Source organism: Pinus tabuliformis, chromosome Q (assembly GCF_031772625.1).
Source record: "Pinus tabuliformis cultivar Carrire ecotype Pingquan chromosome Q, CPIR1, whole genome shotgun sequence".
Taxonomy (NCBI): Eukaryota; Viridiplantae; Streptophyta; class Pinopsida; order Pinales; family Pinaceae; genus Pinus; species Pinus tabuliformis.
Window position 1 is genome coordinate 188427911 of NC_142296.1, and position 6181 is coordinate 188434091.

Here is a 6181-nt window from a genome sequence, read left to right on the forward strand (position 1 = left end):
TTCCGGCTGCATGCATGATGCCAGGTCGGGTACCTGCTAGATAAAGTAGACTACCAATCATGGATTTGTAAGTTGGTTGACGCACTGCTCCTGATTCATCATTTGAGCTGAGACTACATATTATTATCATTGGGGTACTTTCTGGTTTAGAATCTTCCATTTCATACCTTTTCAAGATCTGTTTGAGATATTTGGTTTGTGAAATAAAAATACCATCTTTATTTTGTTGAACTTGCATACCAAGAAAATAGGTAAGTTCACCAAGCAAGGACATTTCAAATTCTTGTTGGATTACTGAAGCAAATTTTGACTCATGGATTCTTCATTGCTACTAAAAATGATATCATCAACATAAACAATAATAATTAGCAATTTATCAGTTTCAATCTTTGTATATAGATTATTATCTGCTGAACTTTTTGTAAAACCTTGTTGGTGTAGATATTTGTCAAGGCAGTAATATCAGGCCCTTGGAGCTCATTTCAGACCATAGAGAGCCTTTTTGAGTCTGCATACAAGTTTTACATCATTTCCAAGAATGAATCCTTCTGGCTATTCCATATAAACTTCTTCTTCTTAATCTCCATTAAGGAAGGTTGATTTCACATCCATTTGGTATACTTTGAATTCTTGAAAGCTAGAAAGAGCAAGAAACATCATTATGGTTTCAAGTCTAGCAACAAGTGTAAAAGTTTCTTCAAAATCTATACCCTCTTGTTGAGCGTACCCTTTACAAAGAAGTCTGGCTTTGTTTCCAGTGACTTCTTCATTTTCATTCAGCTTGTTTTTGAATATCCATTTAGTTCCTATAATAATTTTATCATGAGGTCTAGGAACTAATTCCCAAGTATCATTCTTTTCAATTTGCTCAAGTTCTTCATCCTTGGCCTTGACCCAACATTCATCTTTGCATGCTTCATTTACATTTTGAGGTTCGGTGGAGGATGGTAATGCTAGATAGCTTGAGGTCCTGGTAATAGTTCTTCTTGTCTGTACACCTGCCTCTTTTTCCCCTAAAATTTGAGTTTCTGGATGATTTTTTTGAATGTACCTAGAGGGAGTCTTATCTTCTACCATTTTCTCTTCTTTTGGTGCTTTATTTGTTTCTTCTTCAATATCATTTTGATTTGATGTGGGAAAATAATCCTCATCTTCTTCATTGTCATAATCTTATGTTTTTATCTATTTTGGATTTTTGCATGCTTCATCAACTACAACATCAATTCTTTCAACATTTTTTCCATGTCTTTTATTATAACATTTATATCCTTTTCTTCTAGAACAATAACCTAGAAGAATACGTTCATCTGCTCTGGGTTCAAGCTTACCAAGTTTTTCATCAGTCCTTTTGATATAACATTTGCTTCCAAAAACTTTAAAGTATTTTACAGTAGGAGTCTTACCATACCAAAGTTCATGTGGAGTTTGAGTGCTATTTACCCGAACATTTTCTTGGTTGAGAATAGTTACGACAGTGAATGCAGCTTCTCCTGAGAAGGTTGTAGGAGTTTCAGATTCATCTAGCATAGCTCGAGCCATTTGTTGAACAATTTTGTTCATTCTTTCTACCACACAATTTTCCTGAGGAGTCCTTATGGTGGAGAATTCCCTTTTTATTCCATGTTGTTCACAAAAGTCAAAGAATTCAGCCGAGGTAAATTCCCCTCCTTGATCAGATCTGAGGCATTTGATTTTTCGATCTAATTCATTTTCAACCAACACTTTGAAGGCTTTGAACTTTTCAAATGCTTCATCTTTATGCTTTAGAAGACCTATCCAACACATTCTGGAAAAATCATCGATGAACAAAATAAAGTATTCTTCTCCACGAGGTGACTTCTTCCTTGATGGTCCACATAAACCAGTATGGACAAGTTCAAGAGGATTATTAGCTGACCCTTCTTTTTCCATGAAGTGAACTCTAGTTTGCAAACCGATTTGACATGGTTTGCATATTGTATTTTCAGGGATGTTGATATCTGGAAGATCATGAACAACCTTGAATATGCATGCTTAGATCTCCCAATCTTCTATGCCACAACCAACTTTCATCATTTTTCCTTAGATAGAGTTGTTGTTGTCCTCCCTTGAGTATGTATAAGTTGTTTGGAGTTCTTGTGCCTTTGATCACGATCTCTCATGTATCAAGCTCAGGAATAACACATCCATTTGATCGAAACACCACTTCATTTCCTTGATCACACATTTGACTAACACTCAACAGGGTATGCTCTATACTGTCTATATACATAACATTTCCATCTTTAACCTTTTCTTTCAAGAAAATAGAACCTTTACCTTTTATGACAGCAGGAGTGTCATTTCCGAATGAGACATTATTTTCTTTTTCTAAGGCATTATATGAGTGAAGTTTTTCTATCACCTGTGATGTGTTTGGAGCATCCACTCTCGATGTACCACTGATTTTCTTATTCTTCTGCATACAAGGCTATACCACATCTTTCTGTTTGAGATTCCTTCCTTCTCTATATCTTGGGATTTAATGGTGTTTTCTCCTTTTGAGATGTTTGCCGAAATTTACTCTTGCATTTAGATTCTTCATGACCAAAGTTGTTACAGATTGAGCATTCTATTACATTTTGAAGAGGAGAAAAGTTATTATAGGAACTTCCCTTGATTCCTATTACATTCCTTTGATTTCGTGCTTTTCTAGTCATGATGGTTTTGTAAGCAACACATTGAGCAGCTTTGTGCCCAAAATTATGACATGAAAAACATTGCCCATTAAAGAAGTTCCTGTGACTATCGAATCTATTAACCTGGGGATTATAGTTTCTATTGATATTCATCTTTGCAGCAAATTGAGTACGATTTTCCGGAAGTTGGTTGTGGCTTCTATTCATCCTCGGAATAAAATGAGTATGATTTATCTGGTGATCAAGTCTATGCCTTTGTTGATGATTGTCATACTGTTCACTAGCCTTTACTGCATCAAGATAGCTTTTGGTGGAGGTTGACGACTTCTGTGATTGAGATGCTTCTTCAGTATATCCAAGACCCATCTTTATCAGAGGAGAATGCTAAACTTTCATAATTTAATTTAAAGTTTATGATCCTTTAGCAAATCTAAGATTGAGAGATTTCGTTTTCTCAAGATCCTTTCTTAGACACACAATTTCACATTCTAGTTTTTCATTGTGTTTTTCCTTTTCAGCAAGTGGGTATGTCAAGGTATCTATAATCACATTCTTTTTTTCTAAATAGATTTTGAGTTTAGAGATTTCTTCATGAAGGTCTTCCTCTTCTAAAGCATCCCAAAAATTATCATCATCATAAGCCATGAGAAGTCTATAATCATCACTATTAGATAAACCATAATTATCCTTTCTAAGCTATCCCAAAAATCATTGCTATCATAAGCCATGATAAGTCTGTAATCATTTCTAGTTTAATCTTCATCACTATTAGATAAACCATCGCTATCTTCATGAGTATAGTAAATCCTTTTATTCACAACCTGTTTTCTATTCCCTTTTGCATATTCCTTTCCTTTTCCATATCTATCTTTATGAGGTAATCTGGCAGCATAATCACCGACTTTGCCACAAGAAAATCATTTGAAGGGTATCTTACCTATAAACCTTCCGGAACCCTGTTGAAGCTTCTTGACAAAGTTTACCTCATCTTCTTCTTCTGAAATATGTCTTGATTCATTTTGTTTTTCCTTTCCTTTTGCTAAAGATTTAAATGTGGCTTCTCTCATATCTGATGGTATTCCTTTTATCATCTCGAAGCCAATTAAGATTCTGTGAAGCTGTGTCATAGTGATATTCTGCAGATCCTATTTTTCTTCTATGGCAGGCACTTTGGATTCAAATTTAGCAGACAAGGATCTCAAAACTTTCTCAACTAAGGTAACATCCTTTATTTATTCACCCAGGTTCTTCATACAATTAACAACTTCATCTATACGTCACAAGTAACTAGCTATACTTTCATCACTTTGCATCTTAAGAGTTTATTACTGAATTATGAGAGTTTGAAGCTTAACACATTTTACCTGAGAGTCTCCTTCGTAGCTCATAATGATTTTGTCCCATATTTCTTTGGTAGATTTGAGTTGCATGACTTTGACAAACTCTGATGGTGACAGACTTTCCAATAAATTATTGACGGCTTTGGCATTGGTTTCATATTGCTTTTTACCTGCAGCATCAATAGGAATTGTTGTTGGAAATGTATATCCTCCTTCCACAATTTCCCAGAGATCCATTCCAAGCGATTGTAGATAGGTTGTGGTTATTATCTTCCAATAAACAAAGTTTCTCCCATCGAATATTGGCGGTCTGATGGATCCCATGCTTTCTTGATTTTTCATGTTGATGGATCTCCCTTCAAGCGGTTAAGTTTCTTCTGAAGGACCTGCTCTGATACCAATTGTTGGAAATAATATTAAGAGGGGGGTGGATCATTATTATGAGTAGGGAAAATTTTAAGAACCCCCCCAAATTTACATGTATAATAAATGGGCGAATCTCCATGGTATATAGGAAAAATGGAAGGCGATTTTATCAATAATATGATATGTATATATAATTTTTTGGCGAATCTCTCACCAGGCATGGCGAATATTTTACTCAATTATAAAATCTTGTGTTTATTGAATACACAAATGAAATCATTGCATTTCTTTAAAATATCTTTTGAAATCAAAATTACCGAAATTACATATCAATAACGTAGTGGGTGTAGGATAAAATTCACTTGTGCCATTCACAGAAAGGATGAGAAAAAACCTAATACCATATATAAAACCAGGAAAAATTCAAATTCATCACTTCTAGGGACCTCGTAACCACCCTACCAATACACAAGTATGTTCTTGTTTGCAATTAGAAAAATTACCCAAATTACAATATGTTTACTTCAGCATATGTTGGAAAGTTACAGAAGGATGACTAGTGCAATCAATCCATTCCTTTTAGCCCTGGATTTGTTTCAGTTTAAAACAAAAGTATACAAATATACTTGTCCAATGTCTATGCTTTAACCATTCACCTTAAGATGTTTCTACAATATAATTTCCTAAGTCTATTTAATATCTTCATTATCATAAAAACCAACCTATATCCATCTTAACTCCACATCTACCACTCTTAGGGGATGAAATGTATTTATCCCTCTGAGCAATTGGTAGACCCAGAATTAAGATGGATCAAAGATGATATAATTTTCCCTTTAAATAGTCTATGCTCACATGAATACCATGGTATTACCATGGGTCAATACCATGGGTTATCATAAACCTCGAGCTTAAAAATTACTATTAGTAATTTATAAAAATTAATAAAATTAATAGTTGATTTTTATTTTATTTTTTATTTTAACCAAGCTAAAATGTTTAACATACATTAAATTACAAGATCCATTTTTACTCTTGATCAGATCAAATATTTTTTCGCTCTATGCTAGTTTGCATATCACGATATTTGATACCTCTCGGGGGTTAGTAGATCCAGAATAAAGATGGATCTATGCTGGTTTAATTCCCCCATTTAAATAGGCTACATTCCAGGAAAATACCATGGGTGAATACCATGTGCCATTTTGGTGAATACCATGGGTCAATACCATGTGCCATTTTTATTTTTATTCATAGTTAATAATGTTTTTTTGCATAGTATTAATAACAATCTAGTCCATGGTATTTGTCCCATGGTATTTTGCCCATAGGTTTCACCTAAATATAACACATTTTTTGAGTGTTCATAAATATAAGGTGACTTATGGAGTAAATATAAAAAAATGTTTTATTTTTTAGCATACTTCTCGTTTATTTATATTTTTATTAATTTACCATACCTCTTTTACAAATATGGTATTTGGCCCATGGGATTCACTTAAATAAAACCTCTTTCTTGAGCCTTCATAAATAGAACAAGGGTTATGGACTAAATATAAAAAGAGGTTTTATTTATTTACCATGCGTCTAGTTTATTTATATTTTTATTTATTTACCATACCTTTTGAGTAAGTATAAAAAGACATTTTATTTATTTACCATACCTCCACTTTACTTATATTTTTATTTGTTTACACCCTTGCATGTATATAAGGTGACTTATGGAGTAAATATAAAAAATGTTTTATTTATTTACCATACCTCTCATTTATTTATATTTTCATTAATTTACCATACCTCTTTTATAAATATGGTATT